Source organism: Chlamydotis macqueenii, chromosome 2, assembly GCF_036417535.1.
Source record: "Chlamydotis macqueenii isolate bChlMac1 chromosome 2, bChlMac1.mat, whole genome shotgun sequence".
Classification (NCBI taxonomy): Eukaryota; Metazoa; Chordata; class Aves; order Otidiformes; family Otididae; genus Chlamydotis; species Chlamydotis macqueenii.
The window spans coordinates 44,731,569-44,754,340 of NC_141557.1; the positions used below are offsets into that span (position 1 = coordinate 44,731,569).

At 45.7% G+C, this 22,772-nt stretch overlaps 1 protein-coding gene across 6 annotated transcripts in view; it reads left to right on the forward strand.

Annotated features, from left to right (window-relative positions):
* Positions 1-19,221: 19,221 nt before the first annotated feature.
* Positions 19,222-22,772, forward strand: part of POMGNT2 (protein O-linked mannose N-acetylglucosaminyltransferase 2 (beta 1,4-)) — a 36,275-nt gene continuing 32,724 nt past the window's right edge. For all 6 annotated transcript variants that reach the window (XM_086742770.1, XM_086742768.1, XM_086742767.1 and 3 more), the window contains exons 1-2: positions 19,222-19,435; positions 21,752-21,879. The gene's annotated coding sequence lies outside the window, so the exon portion shown is untranslated. The remainder of the gene's footprint in view (positions 19,436-21,751; positions 21,880-22,772) is intronic.

The following is a 22,772-nucleotide window of genomic DNA, read 5'->3' on the forward strand; positions in this document are numbered from 1 at the left end:
CTGAGGAAAACAGCGTCATAAGCCACTTCCTCTTGGACCAGAAAACAATAGCTGTGTGCTAAGCCTCTACTGCATCCATCCACAGGCTTAAATGAGCTACACTGAATGGCAAGACACCAGCGTCCCCACATTTCCTAAACATCTTCATCTACCTGCCTTAAATTTGAGACCTGACTCAGCAAGACAGGGAATTTACACCCACTGAAACCTCAGTTTCAATGGGATTAAATATGTGCTCAGGGCCTGATGGACCAGACTGTTTAGTGCAGCAGTATATAAAGCTGTGGAAAATACTAAGGCTAGGTCTCATTGCACTTTCAGCTTCCTTAAAGTTGTTATGGTGTGTGCACTAAGATGCTGTGCTGAATCAAACCTGAGAAAAGCACCTTGTAATGCCCTGGTTGGCATGTTAGATGGTATTTTCTTGTATGTGGAGGGAGCTGACAAAGCTCAGGAAGATGAATTGTGTATATCTTCAAAAAACATGCCTTACCTTCACGTTTTCACATATATAATAGTGTCATGGCAGCAGTAGTAAAGTGATAAAGCCAAGTCTTGAGGTAGCTCAGCAGGAATGAATAAATCTTCATAATTGACAGGCTATAATAATAATAAATATGTGAAGAGTTGTTTTTTCTCCCTCTATCCAGTTAGAAAATTACTACATGGGAATCCTTACCAGCAATTGGGACTCTTCTAAATAATTACCAAGCCAATCCACCTCTGTCAGCTTCAGCATCTCAATAATTAAAAAGGTACCACTTGTAGCTAATGGTGAAGAGAACAGATGCTCCCCCTTGGAAACTTTTTCCTTCTTCTTTCCCATCATTTCCAGTACCTTAAGCCATACTGTGTCTCAGTGTCTCCCAGTTATGCTGGCACACCTGTTCCAGCAGGTCACAGAGGCAAAGCCTGGTACAGTCCTGCACTGGCGCATGCGAGGGATGTATCTGCAGAAGCAAAGCTGGGTTTATTGTACTGAAGGTGATCACTGTCATTAGGGTGAAGCAGCAGCATGTTTTCAGTAAGCTGGCTTAATACCCTTATCCGTTTTCCTGCTGGTGCCCATCGCTTGAATAGCAGGCAGGATGAAACATACAGCCAGGTGCCCAGGCTGGCCAGTGGAGGAACCTTCAAAGCTTTTCCCACCTCAGCGTGGAGCTAGCTCATACACAAAACTGGGATTCATTGCCTGCTAAGGGTTTGTATACCACCCTTAGCCTCAGCACTGGCCTGGGCCGTGCTCTACCTCTCCATTCTCCAAGCATGAATTTTGAAGGTTGCTCTTCCAGGTGTGGAATCATCTGCTCTATGATGCTGTTTTGCTTTCCTCTGACATGATAGCTCTTCTGTGGCCCAGTTTGCTTCGCTTGCTACTACAAGCATACAGCGCTCAATAACTCAATAAGTGCCACAGCCATCTTGGAGTGAGAAAAAAGATACAAAATATGAACGCATCACTGTTTTTTTTTGTTTGGGGCTTATAAGATGCTTAGTCTGTCACAGCATCTCAAAAGGCAGCATAGTTCCTGCTCTTTAAAATTTGTGTTTTACCCTATAAAATGGGATCATTGCTGTTTGCTAGCATTTGACATAGTAAAAATGACTACTGGGATGCTACAGGTCACTAAAGGATGTTGGCAACAAAACTGCAAATATTTGCCACCTTTAAAAGTACTTTTTTCAATTCAAAGCTTAAGAGTTATGATACCATAGTATTCTGGATTTGCACAGAAGAGTAACAGTTGCTGGTTTTCGTCTCAGCAAAGCTTAGTCCTTGTGCACCTGATAGACAGCAGCATGGTAGTGCCATTGGCACAGTTTTATGCTTGGTTGAGATATTGGTGACTGATCTTTCCATTCCCGCTTGATGCCCAAAGGATAGAAGTGGCCTATCTACTCCCCTTCTGGGGGGCAAACTTGAGCATGTTCAAATCCCCAGTTGACAGTGCCTACATCAGGGGTACCACGGCTGGGGAACAACCCTGCTGCCTGGACCCAGCCTACGGCAGAGGAGCGATGAGCAGCCTCAGGACCCACATCCTCAATGTATGAGACATGACAGCTCAGCTGAAGTTCCCTCCATGGGACCTGACCTGATCAGGTCCAATTCGACCTCCAGGTAAAGCTGTACAGACACCCACGTCCTTCCTAAGGCAATGAGGGGCTGGGTGAGGCAGGAATATCCTCATTTCCCTTTCATTGTCCAAATATCCTTTGCCCTGGAGGGGCTGCACAACTCCTGCCTGCTGGGACTGCAGGACAATATCCATCAGCCTGCCTTGGCTGTGCTGCAGGAAATATTTCCTGACATAGGTGCTCGTATCATCTTGCAAGTCAACAGGACTTTTGCTTCTTTGAAAACTCCACATGAGCAAAGGCCTTTAAATATTTTTAAAGCCACTCAAGAGGCACATAAATATTTGGGTATGATCAGCCCTATTTTGAACAAATAAAACTACCTACAGGGACCCTCAAAGATGCTCACATCACGCCAAAGATCAGCGTGGGGCCGATGTCTCCTCTGAAGGCTTCTTGTTTGATCTGTTCGTTGTTCTGATCCCTCTTTCCTCCTCCTCATCAGTCCCTGCAGAGAAAAGTGGTGACATGATTTATAAATGTATTTCAAGGTATTTGAATATTTCCAGCCAGCTACCTTGTTCCTGCTGCCTGCTCCGATGGCTGCTGTGCCAAGGGCTCCCTGAACACTCAGGACAAATGAATCTTCATCTTCATTCCCAAGAAAGGTTTTAAAAGAATCCTCTCCTTCTTCTATTATTTCCTTGTCTTGTTATTTTATTTTTTTTCCCCTTTGCAGACAGCAGCGTTAAGCCCACTAGAGAATGAATGAATATCAATGAGACAGGGCAAAGATGGAAGATCCAGCAGTTCTTTCCCAAAGTTGTAATGAAAATGCCTACAGGGAGGTGACATTACACAGATAACACGCACACCCCATACACATCATTTTTGGGAAATGGCCACATTTACTGCAAAATACCTCCTGTGTGGGCAAGTTTCTAAATGTCCACGTTCGTGGTGTGCATGCTCTTTTAGCAATTTCATATAGTGATTGCCTCCTTTCTGTTAAAAACAGAGGTGCAGCCGGAGCCCAGGGGTGCAACAGGCTGGGAACACCAGCAAGATAGAACACCAGGCTTTGCTGGGAACTCCCAAATCAAGGACTATTTCTAATTATAAAATGCATTACTTGGGTATTAAAGGAATTGATTCCTTGGTGCAAGGGAAAAGAAAGAGAGATGTGTTTCTAATGGAGGGCAGAGACAGAGAGATGGAGAGACAGTGTCTATCCCATCATAAACACCACGCCAGCTACATCCTTCCTTCAAAACTTTCTGCTTGCCCTGCATCTGAGCCCAGCCATTTGCCTGGGATGCCTTTTGGCAACGTCCCCTCCTCTGTAGCCATGAGGATGTCCTCACAGCTCTCCAGTTTTATTAAAATCCAGGAGGGAACTGAGTGTTTCCATGAGAGGGGGACTCAAGCCCAAAGCTGGACACAAGACCAGTGTCCACAGCAGGAGCTGGTGGCTCCCCAGATACTTTCTCTGTCCCCCGTGGTCTCCTTCCTTTCCATAGTTCCCCAAGGCAGGGGGACAACAGCTGAGAGTTACAGTTACAGCTGCCTAGGTAGGACGCAGCTTTGGGGGCTTTCATGGCCTCGGGACAGCATGGCCCCAGAAAGCAGAATTTTCCATGAAGCTAAGAGCAAAGAAATCCAACCCTGCCCTCCCACTGCCAAAATAGTCATAGAAAAATAGCCAGCTTTAAAAGGAAATTTTAGTTAAAAGCTAGTTAATAAGACAGTTTTTGAAAAATGTGAGTGCTAGGCTTTTCAGTGCAAAGAAATGCCTCGCAGCAGAGTAAACATTTTGCGAGCATTTCTTGCAATGGAAAAAACATTTCCCGTGGAAATTTCTGATGGCAAAACCAGGCCTTTCTGATGGGGAAGCATAAACAGGATTGGCTTCTGGTTTCAGTTCTTCGCAATCTGCTCTCTGTGCACAGGGGCAGGGTAGCTCCCAGGAGGGCTCTGCAAGGGCTTATCAGCCCAAAGCTCTGCCCCATCGCCTCCCAACAGCTGTGGGACAGAGGGAACAGAAGTGGTGGTACAGCGCATCCCATTTGGGCAATGCTACATATGCAGCAGGCGGAGACACGGGTACCACACGCATGTAAGGTCTGAGGATGTGATGGGAAGGGAGGGCTGGGTGGCCACGGGCAGCTGGTTAGCAGACAGCAATGAGCTAAAGTACCAGGAGGGGGAAAAACATTAGGAGCCGTGAAGCGTGACACAAAAGCTTGCTGTGGCTGGTGCAAGGAGTCAGGATGCTGTTAAAAGAGGGGTAAAAGAGCTGCTGAGGGAGGGAGGACCAGCAAGGGACCCGGGAAAGGACGGAGGAGGCTCTGCCAGGGCGTCAGTGTGCACAGATGCTCCTGACAGCTGGTTGTGCCACTTGTCTTATCCAAATGATTGCTGCCATCACATCTGCTCTAAGTGCAAGGCCGGCTGCGAGTGTAAATGCGGCTGGCTCTTGGGGCTCCGAGAAGAGGTGAAGGAGGCTGGGGGAGTGCATCAGTGGGCTGGGGGAGCACAGGAGTGCAGGCAGGAGATGCTCACTCTCTTGCAAACCAGTCCTCATCTTAACTCTGCAAGGCTCACAGTCAAACAGCAATAGGTTGGCAAGTTTTTGCAGAAAGTGCTTTTTTGGCAACTAAGCAATGTCAGTGGACTTGTCCTTTGTATGGACTCAGGTGTGCTGGTGGATGAGAAGCTCGACATGAGCCGGCAATGTGTGCTTGCAGCCCAGAAAGCCAACCGCATCCTGGACTGCATCAAAAGAAGCGTGGCCAGCAGGTTGAGGGAGATGATTCTGCCCCTCTACTCTGCTCTGGTGAGACCCCACCTGGAGTACTGCATCCAGTTCTGGAGCCCCAATATAAGAAGGACATGGACCAGTTGGAGAGAGTCCAGAGGAGGGCCACGAAGATGATCAGGAAGCTGGAGCACCTTTCCTATGAGGACAGGCTGAGAGAGTTGGGGCTGTTCAGCCTGGAGAAGAGAAGGCTCTGGGGAAACCTTGTAGCGGTCTTCCAGTACCTAAAGGGGACCTACAGGAAAGACAGGGAGAAACTCTTCAGTAGGGCCTGTTGCAATAGGACAAGGGGTAATGGTTTTAAAACAGAGGGAGGTAGATTCAGATTAGATATTAGGAAAATATTTTTTACAATGTGGGTGGTGGAACACTGGAACAGGTTGCCAGAGAGGTGGTGGATGTCCCATCCCTGGAAACATTCAAGGCCAGGTTGGACGGGACTCTGAGCAACCTGATCTGGTTGGAGATGTCCCTGCTTCCTGCAGGGGGGTTGGACTAGATGACCTTTGAAGGTCCCTTCTAACACAAACCATTCTATGATTCTATGTAAACACTTTCCCCTTCTCAGACTGTGGTGACAGTCCTGTTTTGGGGTTGTCTACACCGAGAATGCTTTCAGCATCACTGGGAGCAAACAGCATTATAATTGTTGCTTCTGTTATGACCAAAACTCGTTTTCCTTTCATCTTCTTTCTGAACTGTGTAATCACCAGAGAGCTAAAAGTGGTTTGGGTTTTTTTTTTCTGGATGATAAAAAACTCAATGCTGCCCTCTGTCAGAAATGCAGCAGTACTGGTCTTAAAATGTTTGTCCTTAATTGACAAGTACTATGTGTTCTTTCCGTGGTGCAGCTTCTAACCATAAATCCCCTTCATCCCATCCGAGCCCGCTCATAAGGGCAAGGGGGCGATCCAATTGCTTTCCGCTGCGCTATTTTATATGCTAAACATCTGACGGTGATTAATAACGCACTTCAACTTCTCAGCTGCTGATGGTTACGCTAACCTAAGGATGACTTTATGAAAAGAAGACTTATTACTGCCCAGGTGAAAAAAAAAAAAGAAATAGTGCTGTTACTGCTTGTGTTTAGTGTGGTTTAGGTGGAAGAATACAAGGGCACTCTTTTAAATGCTGATTGACCGAGAGTGCAGGAGAACTTCCCATGTCTTGAAGGCCAAGTTGAGGGCAAGCCCCCCAGGTATACTGGGAGAAGGACAACCCTCCCAGTCTGGCGTAGTCCCTCCAGATGGGGTAGCTCAGTCCGTGCAGTGGGGCTGTAAAACATCTGTATGGTGGTGGCGTCCATCCAGCCTGCCCAGGGCATCTGGGCCCCTGCCCAGGGGTGAGCTTAACGCACCAGGAGAAGCAATTGCCTTTAAAGGGATAACATACAGCTTTTAGCAACGTCTCTAACGTTGGCTAAATGCTAAATGCTAAATGGCTAAATCAGAGCTGTTTGGTCTCAGCACACTGTGCTGTAGTTTCTTAAGGGCAATCAGAAAAAGAGCGTCCTTACAGGGGACACTGCCTGGCTAAGCCACCTCTCAGCAGGGACTGGCAACACTTACATGCTGCAGATCTACCGATCGCTGCCTACCACTCCCACTGAGCTGGACGCATGTGCCGGCCCCCCCGCAGCTGTCCCCGGAGCACATCTGAAATGCCTTTTCTCCGACACCGTGTCCCACAGACACATGATTCTCTCCGCAAGTGCGTGACAGCCGTGGAGGGGATCAGATGGCCAAGAAGCCAAGGAGCAAGCCTTCTCCTTGCACCCCGACACGAGTAGCCTCTGCGCTCCAGCTGGGGTCACCAACACATAGTCCTTTCGCCTCCCTACAATGGGACCCTATGAGGGAGCCCACCTTGAGGGCACCCTGCCTGCAGCCAAAGCAGGTCTACCCTCAGACACCACTTCAGACAGCACAGCCACACTCTCCAGCGCAGGCTGGCAAGGCCGGCAGCCAAGGGAAGGATATCAGCGCTTGTAAAAACACCACATTTGGTCTGGAGCCACAGGCGCAAAGCACCGGGATGCGTCGCTTTTCAGGCAGGTGTTGCCCTTGAGAAGGCGCAGAGGTCTGGGATGAATTTTCCTGAACACTGGCTGAAGATGCTGCAGGTTTCACGTGGTTTCACAATGAGTCACTGAAACTCGAGAAAGTCAATTCACTGGGGAAATCAAAAGGAGTAATTAAGAGAACATAGTAATTAAAAATGTATCCTAAGAGATCCAGTACGTGACATCTGCGCCAGACCGAGAAGCATGATGCCTTTACCCACCCCGGGTTACACCAAGTCTGGGGAAAGCTGCAGCTACAAAGTCGCCATGGTTACAGATGCACAAAACTGAGAGCGAAGAGTTGTCCTGCTCTGCCATGACCACAGCGCGTGTCTTCGAGCTGCAACTATTTAATTGACCCCAGATTGTGCAATTGAAACAGAAAGAACCCCAGAAAGTCCTAATATATTCAGAGATATAAAACTAGACAGATTAGAGAAGAGGTTTTAATATATGCACACTGTACAGGGTGTGGAAAAGAATATATATTATGTTATTGGACTGTAAATTGAAGATGCAGTCCTCATTCCGCATCCAAAACTTCTGCTGAGATTTGTTTATATCATCTTCTGTCCTCGAGATGCCTGCATTTTAGAGACTGATGTATTATGTGTGTGTTTGTGTGCATGTATACTAAGATGGAGTTGTAATACATCATAAACCCTACGCACTAATTACCACATGCTAATGTGGCAAATTAACCACACGTTAGTTTCCATCAGAAGCAGATTTCCTTTGCGTACAAGGTGCCAGCGACAAACCCATGTGGCCTGATCAGAGTGGAAATGAAGGGTGCATAATAGCCACTTGAATACACTTCCCATGCTATTTTTCTGACATAGATCTTAGTAATAAAAGCATAAGAAACCACTGAGGGTTTTAACATCATCGTGTTTACTGCGCATGATAAGGAAACTGAATGTCACTGTCTGAATGCATTCCCAAGGGCACACTGATACACAGACATGGTTTTAGGGTAGTAGTAGTAAAATCCAACCTCACTTTTCAAATTTCTTAAGCTGGCTTGCCATTTTTCCAAACGCCATCTTCATCTGATGCTGAAGGGCTGCCCTGAGTTAACACATAAGCACTGCCACAGCACACTTAGCGGGCAGCATCTGGACTCTGTAAGCAAGTCTATAGGAACGAAGAAGCCATCTGGAAACACAGGCTGTGCCTATAGAGTAAGAAATAACTCACCCAAAGGTAGGACCAGAGGCAGGTACTATCTCTGACCCTGAGGCTCCTTGTCCACAGGACTGTACTGACCCACCATCCTTGTCCCAGTCACCAGAGAACAAGCAGCTTTTCTGTGGCAGCGGGGGGGCTGTTCCTCCCTCCTCGAGCGTGGGTATGCATGGGACAAGCAAATTACATCCTTATGTTCATAGTGGATCCTAGCTATGATTTAAGGCTTGCTGAAGGTGCGTGGATGGAGGTAGAGCCACAGGATGGATTGCGTCTCACCGGCAGTTTACAGGAGTGCTCTTCTGAGATGAGGTGGGCGCTCAGCACATGCAGCAGGGTAGCTGGCCTTGTTTCTGGGATGAGAAGGAAACTAAACAGCAGCCTTTTTGCTCAAAAATATGAGCTTTCTTTTCATTTTCAAAATACAGGTTTGTAATTCCCAAGCCACAGATATGCAGTATAAAAGGTAAAACGGTTGTCCTTGGAAACACTGGAAACATTGGCTCTACAGATAATAATGCATCATGACACAGAGCCACCTGAGTTTCAGACACTGAATTGCAGTAAACCTGTTACAAGTAGTGGTTTTGTGGGCAATGAAATTACTGGCAGGATTTGGCTGTAAAGGATTATAACTGCTGGGTCGGTAATAGGACTCAGGCATTACATAAACCCTGATTAGAAACGGAGTCGTTTTCCTACCCGTACATAATTACACCTTAGCCATGCCACACTGCTGTCTCAGCTCACTTTCCCTGTAAGTAAGGGGACCAGGGACTGTGATATCAACCATGACGTGGGACTGAGAGCATTTTGGTGCAAGCTGTGCTGTGTGGTGCCCCTGCAGCCCTCACACAACCCGTGCACACAATTCCCTTGGCCTGGACAGGACAATCCATGGGCTTCTGTGGCAGCTGAAATGGGTGCTGAAAGTTTAACTTTCAGCTACTGGGGTTCCTTCACCCTAAAAACCAAGGTCTTGGAACCAGCCTTTTCTCAAAATCTGAATTTTTCTGAGCAGTTACTTTCCTCTGCACTACACAGTCATTTAGCTGTATGAGAGCACCAAGCTGCCCATCTGTGCTCCTCACACAGGTTCTTGCTGCTTGTATCGGCCTCATTGCCTTTGCTGGCTATTTGAGATATTGCCTTCCCCTTGAATTGTTCAATTATCAGTAGGGGGCATTATTGTCTGTGGCTGCCTGGTCTCGGAGCGCTGTCTGCAATTCCTTATTTTACTTTAATGAAGACTGTGCCCGCGAACAGATTGTGTGGTGACTAGAGAACTAAGCTCGCTTTGGTGGGTAATCCTACCAGAAGTTAATGATTCCAGTGCAAATGCCACAGTTGAGAGGCTAGGACCATAACTATCATACTCACTATCTATTTGAAGAAATGATCTGTAGCATAAATTTGTCTATAATACTCTCATCAGCAGAATCAGATGTTTATAGCTCAGATGAGTTTTGTGGGCACCTTCTTTGCTATGTTAAATATCACTACATCTCATAAGAAGGCACAGAAGAGGAAAATAGTCTACTGCAAGACAGAGTCAAAGATGGGAGTGTGTCTCTAGGTTTCCATGTAGAAGAGTGGTATCTTGCAATTTTACAACACTCAGATATTTAAAAGAGCCCAGACCCCATTCATCTCCAAATTTTCACCATGTGTCAGCCCTCAGTGTCTCTCCTCTGGCCAGATTTTCTTTTGCTAATCTTTTACTTCAGAACTAATAAAGTCATCTTCAAACATGACCTACAGCAGTGCTCTGACATGAGCTTATGCTTGTGCTCTGGATCTAATTCATTCACATACAGAGGAACTAGCAGAGGGATCTATGTGCTGCTAACACCCTGAAAATAGGGCTTATAGAGTCTCTTTGCTTACTTTAGCCTCGAGACCACTAAGGAGGGTGAATTTCAGCTCAAAATTGGACTTCATCTTCAAGTTAAAATGCGATTTTCATGCCTGGGCTTTACTTGCTAAAGATTTCTATTACAGCCCCAGGACAAAACTGTTAATCCGATAGCTTTCATCTTTCTAGAATCTGTCCCATCTCACTCCCCAGCCATATTCTGGAGTCTGGCCTGGTTAAAGGCTATGCTGCAAGAAAGGCTGAACAGATTGCCCAGTGTTTCTTTAACAGTTGTGTATTTAGCCACTAGCCGCTACGAAAGGGTTGGATTTATTTTTATTGCATAGCCTTCTCTATAGATTAACTCAGTCATTCGATCCAAGAAAGAGCAAAGACTCCTCCTTTTCTCCATCCCTGCTCCAGTACTCAGGTGAGACCCATCTGATCTGCACCACACACAGTGGAGAAGTCCAGAGAGTTATTCTGCCCCTTAAACTGGGATGTAGTTGGGGACGCCAGCCTCATCTAGGGCAGCACTGGAATTGCCATCAGGAGTAACCCTTCGGGCCGTCTCATCTGGTGCTCTTCCCAAGAGAGAGACCAACGCCATCTGACTTGGAAAAAGAAGGAAGAAAACCTAATGGTGCTGCTACAAAGATTAGCTTTGGTCTGAGACCATGAGGGCTGGCAGCTTCTAAATGCGTTGACTGGTACGTTGCTGGTGAACATAGCTCTTGGCCGTTCCAGCTCTCCATATGGCAGTGGCTTCTTTCAGACCAGTAATAAAGCAAGCCAACGGTAAAGACTGGGGAATACTAGAAAGCTGCAAACTATTCACACATTTAAATCAGGCTCAAGTAAAAGAAGCAATTTCCAAAGTATCAGTTTGTATGTTTACTGTATTGTATGTATCCCATACCAAGAATTGCTCCCTCCTGGCAGCATTCTTGCCTGTGAAGCACAGTATTTGCAACTTCCTAAAGAAGTCCAGCACTTTACCTTAAGCAACCTAAATGTCTTTTCCCAAACTCAACTGCAAGGAACTATTTTTGATAAAGTTTTTGAGAAGTCACAACAGCCATCAGGACTGACTTCAGTGTAAGCATCCCTTCATGTGGTGTATCATTTTTGCACATGGAAAAGAAGATTAAAGCTCTTTCACCACTGGGTGCTCCTCTACAAGCTAATCACAGTGCTAATGTGCAGATGTTCTTTTGATATGACCTTTTTTATACCCCACACAGTGGGTTGTTCAGGTTTTCTGTGAAGAAAATGGAAAGAGACCCAGTGGGTGCCCGAAGTACTGCGTGTTTGTTATTATCCACCTCACTCATGATAACATCATATGAGTTGATGTGCCTGTGATTTCTGGTTTTTTGAACATCAAATGCAGTCACTAGGAGTTGCCACTGCAGCGGTGCTGTCTGTGGAAAATAAAAGGATTGAGAAGAGAAGACAGGTTTAAAATCTACAACTTTATCCAAATGGCACAAAAGGAAGAGCTTAATTTTCTGTATCATTTTGGGCACAAAGCAGAAGGTGACCCCACAGAAGTAATTTTAATAATATAAGTGAGATGGAATGTGTCGTCTGTAAGTGAGGGAGCAGGTGGAAGGCATCTGCGGTTCACAGGGGGATGTAGCTGCGGGGGGATAGAGCGGCTCCAGCCAGAGATGATGTATCTGTCAGCACAAAGCGCAGGAGGGGAGAGCCAGGGCACACTCACAGACGGCGGTGCTTTGAGAGAGGAGGGAAATGATGCTGTCTGAGAGACGCTCTGCCTTTCTGTGAGATGAATGCAAGGAGCCAAGTTCCCTGCTTGAAATACACAGACAAATGTTACATGGTTTTGGCTACCCAAAAAAAAAAAAAAAAAAAAAAAGAAAAAAAAAAGGAAAATTAAAGATTTTTTTTTTATAAGTAAAAAAAAAAAAGAAGAAAAAGAGTGAGCAGGTTGCTGTTGCCCCATCCATCCTATGTATAAATTCTCTGGTAAACAAACAGGTGCTGAATTCATGTTATAACCTTGAGGTCCTGTGTTCCCAGTGGAGCAGAGCCTTATACTTTGTCTTGTTTTCATTTATTTTGCTGTGTTAGTTAAAAACTGAGCTCTTAGCAACATAGTTCCTGGGGCATGCAGACTCCAAAAAGGGGAGCCAGCTTTAATAGGAAAATGGACGTTAGCTGGCTGTAGCCCTCCCAATTCACTGTTCTCTTCAACTTCTGCAATACTGAGGGGTGTTACTGAGGAGAGCACGGTTCTAATAAGATGCGTGCAAGTTCACAGGGGTCAGATATTCCCACTTCAAAGCAGCGCTATGCAAGGATTGGCAGTGGGCATGCTTGCCTTCTGGCTGGCCTGGATCAGGGAACTTATAAGAAAGATGAGGAGAAACCTTTTAGCAGCGCCTGCAGTGATAGGACAAGGTGTAATGCTTTTAAACTAAAAGAGGGTAGATTTAGACTACATATAAGGAAGATGTTCTTTACAATGAGGGTCATGGATCACTGGCACAGATTGCCCAGAGAGGTGGTGGATGCCCCATCCCTGGAAACATTCAAGGCCAGGTTGGATGAGGCTCTGAGCAACCTGATCTGGTTGGAGATATCCCTGCTCCTTGCAGGGGGGTTGGACTAGGTGATCTTTAAAGGTCCCTTCCAACCCCAGCTACTCTATGATTATATGATTTTATGATCTGCAGCAGAAATGATCTTACAAGGAAAAAAAAGAAAATTCTCTCCTGTCTGATGGCTCTGTACCAATGTGAATAATCACTCAGGATTTCAGATGGGTGACCTGGAAGAGACAGCTGAAGAGAGGGTGAGGACTGCTCAATTCAGAGGATTTCAGATGTCAGCAGGTTAAACTTCAGTATCTGAGCTAACCAGTGACATGGTCACCTGCTCAAATTAAGCATTCTAAAATACATTCTAGCCCAAGTTACTGGATATTTTCCTGAGAGTTACAGATGGATACTTGGGAGCCACAACACAGGCTTAAAAAAAAAAAAAGGAAAGCAAATATTCTGCTAACCACAAGCTGGCAGAAAGAATTGTTAAAAATCCTGTCCCTGAAGAGCTCATGAAGGAAAGAAAGTCTTTGGAAAGAGAGATGGAGCATGTGAAAACCAAGGTGAATCACATCTTTATTTGTTATTAGCAGCCTTAAGAGTTAACCGCTCTTTTATTTTGTTACAAACAGTTACATATAGAAAAAAAAGGAAAGTAGCCCTCTGTGAAGACTTTGTTTTGTTATTTTATTAAAGAACAAATGCCATTTCAAGTTACCACTTGGTAATAGCTTCATTTCTTGAGCAGCAGCAGGAAGCCCTGTGGTACTGAAACCCAGCTAATACATCACCTTGGTACTTTTAGCAGTAACATGTAAGTGGTATTTCATTTAGTTTACAAAATCAGGTGCTTAACTTTGGTGAAGGCAGATCTGCAGCCTTTATCCATCCCCTTGTGTCTACAGACTGGAATCAGCCTTTACACATGCATAGTTTACACGAAGAGGCAGAAAGAATGGATGGGCATGTTATTAAAAAAAAAAAAAAGGGAATTGATAAATTACACTTCATCATATATAAATAAGAAGGTGAGACCAGCTGTATCAGGCCAAATCAAAGGTCCACATTTAAGTAGTCACAGTTCAGGTTGCAACAGCCTGGTGAATACACAGATACGTTGCACATTTTCAGTAATGTCTCTTACCAACAGTAATTCCCACAGACACAGGACAGAATCCCACGTTAGAGGAATTCCTGCCAGCAAGTATGGGAGGGTGAAAGAAGTTGTGGTGACAGGAGCCTATTTTTGTGGAGAGGAGCAGATATGAGAGGGTAGGTCAAAGCACACAGGGCTGGGGAAACTGAGTCAGACAACAAAGAGGCAGGAACGTCAATGAATATGGGGATGATTCTCAATGACAGGGACATCAGGCACTGAAGCTGGAGGGCTTGTAATGACAAGACATGGTTAGCAGGTCTCAGATCAATCCCATATGGAAGAAGAGTGATTAAATGCATCCCCTGCTCTCAAGTGATCCCCTCTGTCAGGTCCCACCAGTGGCAATGGCCAGCATCACTCCTGCCACTTCCAGAACAACCTCTGGGTTGGACATTGCTCAGTGCAGAAGAGAAATGGTCTCTTATGAGTGTAATGCTTCTCATGGGACTGTTTTCCCATTTTCTGCTGGACACCTCTCCACCTCAGCAGTTAAATGTGTGACGGTGTTGTCATTTTAAACGGGCAGATTACAGAACACCAGAAATAGCAGAGCATCATCAATCCAGTCACTGAATGACACAAGGTACTAAGAGTGATGAATCTTTCTTACCCGGACAAGAAATGATTGATTTGAATAATTGCCCTAGAATATTCAGATGACACTCGAACACAGTCACTGTCATGATTACCAATGTCTCTCTTCCTCACAGCAAGTCTATAATTGGCAGGAGTGTCACAGATAATTTATACAGCAACAAGATTTTCACACTTTCCCAGTTCTGGATAGTTGCTAATATTTCATGAGACAGTCGCTTCATCAAACAAGGGAGCTTTCGCAAGCTTTTGGCACATCTATTGATGCCGACTGTCACAGAATTTCTGCATTTTCCTGTGGTTTTTATTCATTTTCACTAGTAACTACCTATTCCTTCTTTGTTTTGTGGAGATTTGCATTTAGTCACAGTATTAGATTAGTGTGAGTCTTTTTCTGTATTTAAGAAGAACATCTACTTAAAGTCCATACATGAGGCTCTCTACAACCCTGTTGTGAGGGAAATTCCTTATTTCCCAAGGACATCAATAGCTTGCCTTTACAACATTGTTAAATAAATAAATGGCTAAATAAATAAAGTGTTTGTTTATCTAACTGTCCCACATTCCAAACTAAGCAGACCACTCAAAAACCAAACAGAAGTTGTTGCCGCTCCACAAAGAGCTAGAAAAGACCTATTTTCTCTCTCACTTTGCTGTCCCGCTAGCGCAGATTGCCATGTGCCGCTCGCTTTGGCAGTCAGAGGGATTTGATTGCTAGTGACAAAAAACAGGGGTCAGTGCCCTGATTGTGGGACTGGTAACCCTCCTTGTTCTCTTAATACCACCCTGAAGGTACTGGATAGCTTTAATTGACATGCTTTAAAGTTTTTTTCAATATTTATTTCTATAGAATAGTCATGTTTGCTTACCTGTTTAACAGCACATGTGCTCGTTTCATCTCATTTTACCTGCAACAAGAGAAACGAAGTCTTAACCTTCCTTGGCAACACCAGCAATTACCCAGCCCTTGGGCTTGAGGAGTGAAACACTGGAATCAGAGCTGCGCTTTGAGAGCACCGAGTGCCCTCACCAGCACGTAGACGTGAGCCACTTCAGTGGCAGCATTGCTCAGCTGCAGGTTTTTTAATTTCTTTTTTAACTTTTGCATGTTTTCAACACCAGCATGTGAAAAAATGATACCAGGGGATAGGTATTGACCGTGATGTAGTATTACTGGCTGTCAGGTACTCCAGAGAGTGGGGTCACTGCTTGCATTTTCCAAATGAGAGGCAATTTAATGAAATCTTGCTCTTTGGAGGCAACAAAGCGTCTATTCCTCCCAAACAAATTCATATACCTGAGGCAGAATGATATGAATATGCATCATTCTTTAGTGGATTATATGAATTTGTAAGAAAGGTTTGAGGCACGCAGTATTTTCAAAATCCCTTGTTCAGCTCTCTCTGCTGCCCACACTCAGAATATGCCGAGCCGCTGTGCTGCCTTTAGTCCCAAATGGCATCACTGATGTTTTTGGCTGAAATGCTGCTCTTTGGCAGGATGATCAGACAGCAGCACACTCCATGGATGTCTCTTATTACCTTTTACAAGACTGGAATCACTGGTCCTCATCCAGTTTTACGTACCGTCAGCCCACAAGCTCTGCTGAGCTGTGACTACACCACAGGCAGACTGCCACATCCCTTGGACTTGTGTGTCCCCCTATCCCTGCCTAATAAAACTGACAAAGCTAACATTTAAAAAAATCTGGGTGGCTTAGTCCCAGCAAGATCCTGCCAAAAAATTGTGCAGATGCTTCTGTCTGTCCTGGTGTAGAAAGGTTAATAGCACCAGTGCCCACCAAATGTTCATTTGTGCAGCACACACAAAAAAGGTGAAATTCAACAGAGGCATTAGGGATACAGACAAAAGAGCTGAGGCAACATTGCACAGAAATGCATACCAGGCCACTCTGTAGGAGAAAAGGGCAATTAGACAACTAAAAAAAAAAAAAAAATCCATTGCCCTTCTGCAGAGTAACAAGTAAAAGCAGTCTTCCCTTCCTCTTCCTCTCCCCTACCCATCCAGCTACGTCTTTCACTACCCACTGATGTACCTGTTCTTCAGAGGCTACACCACCACATCCAGCCACTGAGCCCTGTTCCCAGCACAGATCAGCTCTGTTCGGATAATTTCTTCTTGGGAAGAAAGCAGAGGGCACTTACAGCTTTCCACATGAGTGCAGGTGGTTGTAAATCCAGCTTTCCACGTGGTCTGAGTGTCTACAGTGGTACCTACTTGTTTTTTACCAGTGATATTTTTACACACAGCCTTGATTTCTGGCTGATGCACTGTCTTTAACTTAGCTATCCCCCAGTCAGAGGCAAAGCAAAAGCCATCTTCCTCAGTCACAACAAAGAAGCTGGTGGATCTAGTCGACTTCAGCTGAGCAAGGCTTGGAGAGTCCAGCATGTTGGTGTTCATCAGCAGGCACATCAGCAGCTTTGCTGGACAGAGGCAGCTTCCAGGATCAGACCTTTAACATTTTCTCATTCAAAGCGGTTGCACATACAAAGGGAGCTATAACCAAAGTTCAGAAGGTGAGGTGAGGACATATGAGGTGGAAATATTTCCATGTTTTCTTTAAGTTGCAGATACAGCTCTGTCTATTGGACTGTAAAAGGTAGCACAATGGTTGTAGGTCCTAATTGCGAGCCCACCCTCTGCCCATGTCTCTGAAAGCTGATTTATTCCCTGAGCAGTCACCTTGGAAGTAATTAGGGTAATGTAGGTGTGTGGTGCCATGTTGAAACTCAAGTTCAGGCCAGGCCTCTAGCTGCCACTACACCAGTCAAGAGTGTCTTATAGGTCCCATATCATATCTACCAGGCCTGTGCAGACATCTTGGGCAACATAAGCTGTCTAAAACGGCAGTAGGCACCTATGTCTGAGCACCTGAAGTCACTATCTCCACCATTAGCTTATTCACACTGCTTTCACCAGGTATTCCCTGTAAAACCTTGCATTAAGGAAAACGCTTCCCTGCCCCTTACAAGCAGGAGACATAAACAGATGTGGGTCTACAAACTTGATACGTCAGGAATAACGAATGAACTATTTTGCATGAAAAGTTTATCAGATTATGCTCTTTTCCCATTGCAGGTTATTCTGAAGCAGACATGATAATAAATCACAGCAATCCTATGAATATTTCATTGAAACACATTTCAGCTTATGGGTGTTCTTTTTTTTCTTGAACGATTATGTCTGTGTCTTCGGCCATTCATCGTCTGTGATACGTGACTGGCCACTTAATTCAAATTACTGTAATGTCTGGCTTTTTGACTGGTTCATTAAATATTTCATAACAATGAGGAAAAGTAGCACTGCAGATGACATTTGTGTGAATATGCAAACAGGTATTTGTGAAATCTTAGTTTCCAGGCAAGATTTCTACTCACAAATGTTTTGGAGAAATTAATAGATTAACCCTAAACATTGTTGAAATAAATAGTGATTTTTTATTCCAAAAAAATGTTAATGAAAATGAAAATTATTGTGATGATTTTGCGCCATTGCTGTAGTTATAAGGATTTGGATCGAGCATTCTGAAGTCTCTCTAAGACTCGCAAACCTAATGAGAAACAGAGTAGATGAGCTCTCTTGCAATGGATTTCATTAAGCGTAATAGTTCTTGAACAAACTATGGAAAACAAATCTTGGAAGCCTGACATATTTGCCTTCTCAATCCATGGGAGCTCAAGACTAAAATGCATAGAGGCTGTAATGAAATTAAATTTAGAGTAGCAACGAGCATTTCTGAAAACCCTCAGTTCTTGTGTGTATCTCTTATAGCACATGATAGTTCTTTGGATCATTAGCTACAAAATCTGCAAGACAGAAAAAGAGGCTGGAGGAAGGAGTATGAAGCTGTTAAATCTGATTTCCCCCAAATGACAATCAACTTTTCAGGGGCAAACATTTCAGCGGTTCAAGTTCTACATTAATTTCCTGCACGCATGTTTAGCAATCCTGTCACTTTGGGAGCATTTAATCATGCATACAGACACCAGCTAACGTGAAAGATGCTACCAAATCATTAATTGTCCTTCTCATTCACTGAGAGCACTGCGTGGGTGTGCAAACGGAAAGCTCCCATGAGGAATCAAATGCCTCGGTGAAGTGAATGAAAAAAAACCCTGTTGACTTTGGGAGAGGCTGAAGTGCCGGACACACCCATGTCGACGTGCTCAGTTGGTTCGACCTCTTGTATTGGACTCAGGATGTTCGCCGCGGTTTGTACAAGCTGTAATGTTCTCAGGGTCGCTCCGGTGAAGCCTGGCCTTACTAAACCTCCATCCCGAGAACGTGACCTGCCGCCGCTGTCACGTTTTCCCTGGTGGGAAGAACCTTCCTCCGGTAAAGATGCAGGTGCCTGTTGTCCTGGAAGTTTTCCTAGCAGATTTGAAGCCGTGTACTCATAAGAAGGATGATTGCCCTTCACTTTAGCGTGGATATTCAGAGTGGAAGAAATCAAGAGGTCAGGGAGTGTGGGTGGCAAGGATGGACGCTCTTGGGCAGAGGAAAGCTGAGGGTCAGGGGAAGGTACGTGGGGGAAGGCGGTGGCAGGACAGCAAAAGTGGAAGGTTGAAGGAGATTTGGGGAAGAGATGAGGAACGGCGGGTGGGCAATACAGGGAGACTGGGAGAAGCAGAGGGGTTAAGGTGAATGGCTGGACGAGGAGGCAGCGACTGGGCAGCCTGAGGAGAAAGCTGAGGGGGAAACCACCGGGCTGAGGTGGGAGCAGGGCTGACTTGGGAGCGAGTAGAGGGTCTGCACGAAACACGCCGGCAGGGAGATCGCCCCGAGGAGAGGCGCAAGCCCAAACTACAGCCCCCAGAATGCCTTTCGCGGCGCCAGGCACTGAGCATGAGCAGCGGCCACCGCGCTCCCGAGCGCGGCGGGCGAGGGGCCGCCCGCTCTCCTCCCCACCACCACCGGGAGCGCGGGGGAGGCGGTGCCGCCCCGCCCCGCCCCGCCCCGCCCCGCCACCGCGGCCCCTCGGCGGACAGCGCCCGCCGCCGGCGGGGAGGCTGTGAAGAGGCGGTAGGGGTGGCGGGGCCGGGCCGGGCCGAGGGGTGGTTGCTGCCGTTGGTGCTGCGGGCGGCAGGTGAGGCAGCGCGGCGCGGGGCGGGGGCGGCCCGGCCCGGCCCGACCGGGGCCAGGCACCCGCAGTGGGGCGGTTGGCGGGGGCCGGCGGCTGCCGCCGCTTCATTTCTGAGGGGAAAGCGTGTGAAGGGAAGGCAATATCTCTCGTGGTCTGCGGCGGTTCCACAATGGGGAGGGAGGGACGGGGTGGGAATAACCCATGGGACTCCCCCTCTCTCTCCCCACGCAGGATTGCACAGAGCGCAGGTGGCACCTCGGACGTGGAAGCCTTTTCTCCCCAAAGCCCGGGAGCGACAGGGGTAGCGGGGGCAGGCGACCCTGTGGGGGTTGGCTCTTGTAGGCAGCGGCTGCCTGCACCACAGAAAGGCGGTTCAATTAAAACTCTGATAACCTCCCCAGAGGTCAAAGACGCTGCAGGTTTAAAGCCTACCAGGGCAAGTAAAGATGTAATTATGTTCTCCTGACAATGTTCCTTAATGGCTGAGTCCCTTGGGAACCCTCTTAGACACCTGTCTTCAGCTCTGAAAGCTTAGCAGCCCTCGTGAATTTGACCCCAGTGGACACGGATGCCGAATTTATCGCATCCTGCCCCTTTTAATTGTTGTGTGCTGACTAAGCATGGTGGAAAAGTTTCTCTTGCTTGTGTCAGGTCTCAGTGCGTGGCACACGCACGTTTTGAGGTCGGGCTTACCGGTCTGCTTGTGTCCCTTTGCTTCCTTCCAGCCCCTCTCAATTAACCCAATGTTTAAATGGGTTATTAAAATAATGGCTGCTTTGAACCAAAAAAAAAAAAAAAAGTGAGGATGCACACTCTTCTCTGATGATGAGAATAATGACTGTATCTGAACAACTGGTAAAGGCAAGGAAACATATTGGTGTTTTCACACCAGTGCCGTAGTTGGATAACTATTGACAAATGCTGACTTTTAGATGGTGACTGCTGATTCAGGAGAATCTGTTGACTTTGGTAATAAAACAGTAACGGCTCCTTTTAAGAGTGATCTCAAAAACACTTGAACCGATAGATTGGCTTGTTAGCACAAGCCTTGACTTAGCCGAGATCCAGCAGAGCTCTTATCCTCTGGGACAACCTTTTCCCCCAGACAAATCTGACCTGTGCTAAACTCATCAACTGTAAGACAGGATGTTTGTTTTGCAGTGTCATTTTAAAAAACGTGGTAGATACCAAATGCGTGAACTAGATATAGGAAACCTGCTTTGCAGTCTGCTTTTCTGCAACAGAGCATTTTAAATGTATTATGATTGCAAGGTGGCAGTTTTACTGGAAGTCTCACTTTTGTGTTTTAATTAGCTGTCATCAAAGCTGGAGTTCAGCCTCCAGTGCTTGTGAAGCCTGCCATGAACATGCACTGTAGGAACCTGGTAAATGTTTTGAGACTAATTACCTAGAACCCATTCTCTATTAAGCAATGTAAAAAATGGATTGACTATGTGAAAATCTTTTTACCGTTAAATTTCCAATCTCCTGAGTCTCATCTTACTGTGCACTTATTGAGGTTCACTTAAATAATCTGAAAATTGGGTGTTCTCTTTCCCCTTGGCCTCATCCCCTTCTCTTAAAAATTGCTGCTTTAAAGTCTTCTGTAAGTGCTGTTGGTTTAAACAGTTCCCTGTTCCAGCAGCCCACGTTTAGTTACTGTTTCCCAGAGTTTTTAACAGATTTATATCTGTCCTGTGCTTTAACACTGCAAAGTCTTTAGGAGGTGTTTTAAAACATAGAGGCTTAAAGATCCTTCACTAGTAAAACTATTATTTTATTCAAATAAATAGAGCCATAGATGACTTCTCTCAGCAGAAGACTTGCTTTCTATTTAAAACGGCTTTTCCAACCAGAGCGTATCTACGCTATGAAGGAGCAGATTTTTCTAGGAAGTAGTGGGAGGCAGGAAGAATCATGAAAAAGAAAGTGGCGCAAAGGAGAGCATTAAACCGCAGAGCTAGAATCAGATCAAAAGTTCTCAGCTGTGCAGACAAAATTTTGTCTTCTCACACCGTGGGACAATGATTTATTTGGTTGTTATATAGGATGGTCACAGAATTCAGTTTTGTGGTTTGGAGCGAGGAGTAGAATGGGTCTGTGGCTCGAGGAGGAGTGGGCTAGGAAGGGAAAGTGGCGTTTGGGAAAATGGGTGACACTTTCCCTGTTTTGCTATCTACCTTCCTGGGGAAGCCAGTGGCTGTTCCTAAAGGATTTTGCACCGTTGTCACAGAGCATTGACTGAGGGTTAGCATTGATCCGTGGTTCTGCTGTGCTGGTTGAATGCATGACATGGGACTCTTTTCCTTTTCCTTCTAGGTTTTCACTCCTTTCCTTCACCTTCTGTGGTAGGATGTGTTCCCTCCTCCATCAACACGCTGCCTGCTCCAACGCTGCTCTGCCTTGTTCCCCCTGCAACTGTCTCTCCCTGTCCTGGCAGTGAACTGGTAGGTGTGAGGTGCTGGAAGAAAGCAGGTTTCTTTCTTTATCTTCCAATCATGCAGAGTGGGCCTGGCTGCACAGGCAGTGGAAAGGCAGCCGCTCACATTTGGTCATGCTAGACAGCCCTCGGCTCTGCCTGTGCTTGGAGCAAGCTGTGAGCGGGGCAATGAACTCAGTGTGGCGGAATTTAAACTGCAGGTTTTCAAAGCCAATTACTGAATGCAGTCGGTGTCTGACAAGTGTCAGTTTCATTAGCTGCCTCCCAGGGGTATCGAGCTGCATGGCTCACCTTTGCAGAGATCAGATTCTCCTCTGTGATGTTATTAGGTGTTTTTAAAAATAGTTTCATCAGTCCACTTTAAAAGAGCTGGTCTGCTCTGATAACGGTGCCTGCTGGTGCTTTTCCAGATAAGGAATCTGTCACTTTTCCTGCTGTCATACATGCAGCTTCTGCCCTATTTAGAATACAGCTTAAAAAAAAGACTACAAAACAACCACCAGTCTTGTGTAAAGATTTGTGTGTTTGATTTAGGAACAACTGAACACTCCTTGTTTAACTGCTTTGGACAGTATTGGTTTATGAAGAAGATATGCCCAAACTAAATGCAGAGCTGAAGGAAATCTTTATCGTAAGATCTCTTATATAAGAAAATGACAACAGGCAAAAGATCTTGTCTTTTTTTTTTTTTTTTCCCCAATCCTGATTAGAAATTCATTGGCTTTTAAAAGGATCTGAAGTACTACTTTATGTGCATATGTGTATAACCTGTATAACCTACCTACCATAGGCTGGTAGGAAGCAACTAGATGATACAGTATAAAAACAATTGCAATCTGTTTTTGAGAATCTGAAAAGTAGTTGTATGCTTGTGCACGTCAGGAGTATCACGGGGAAACT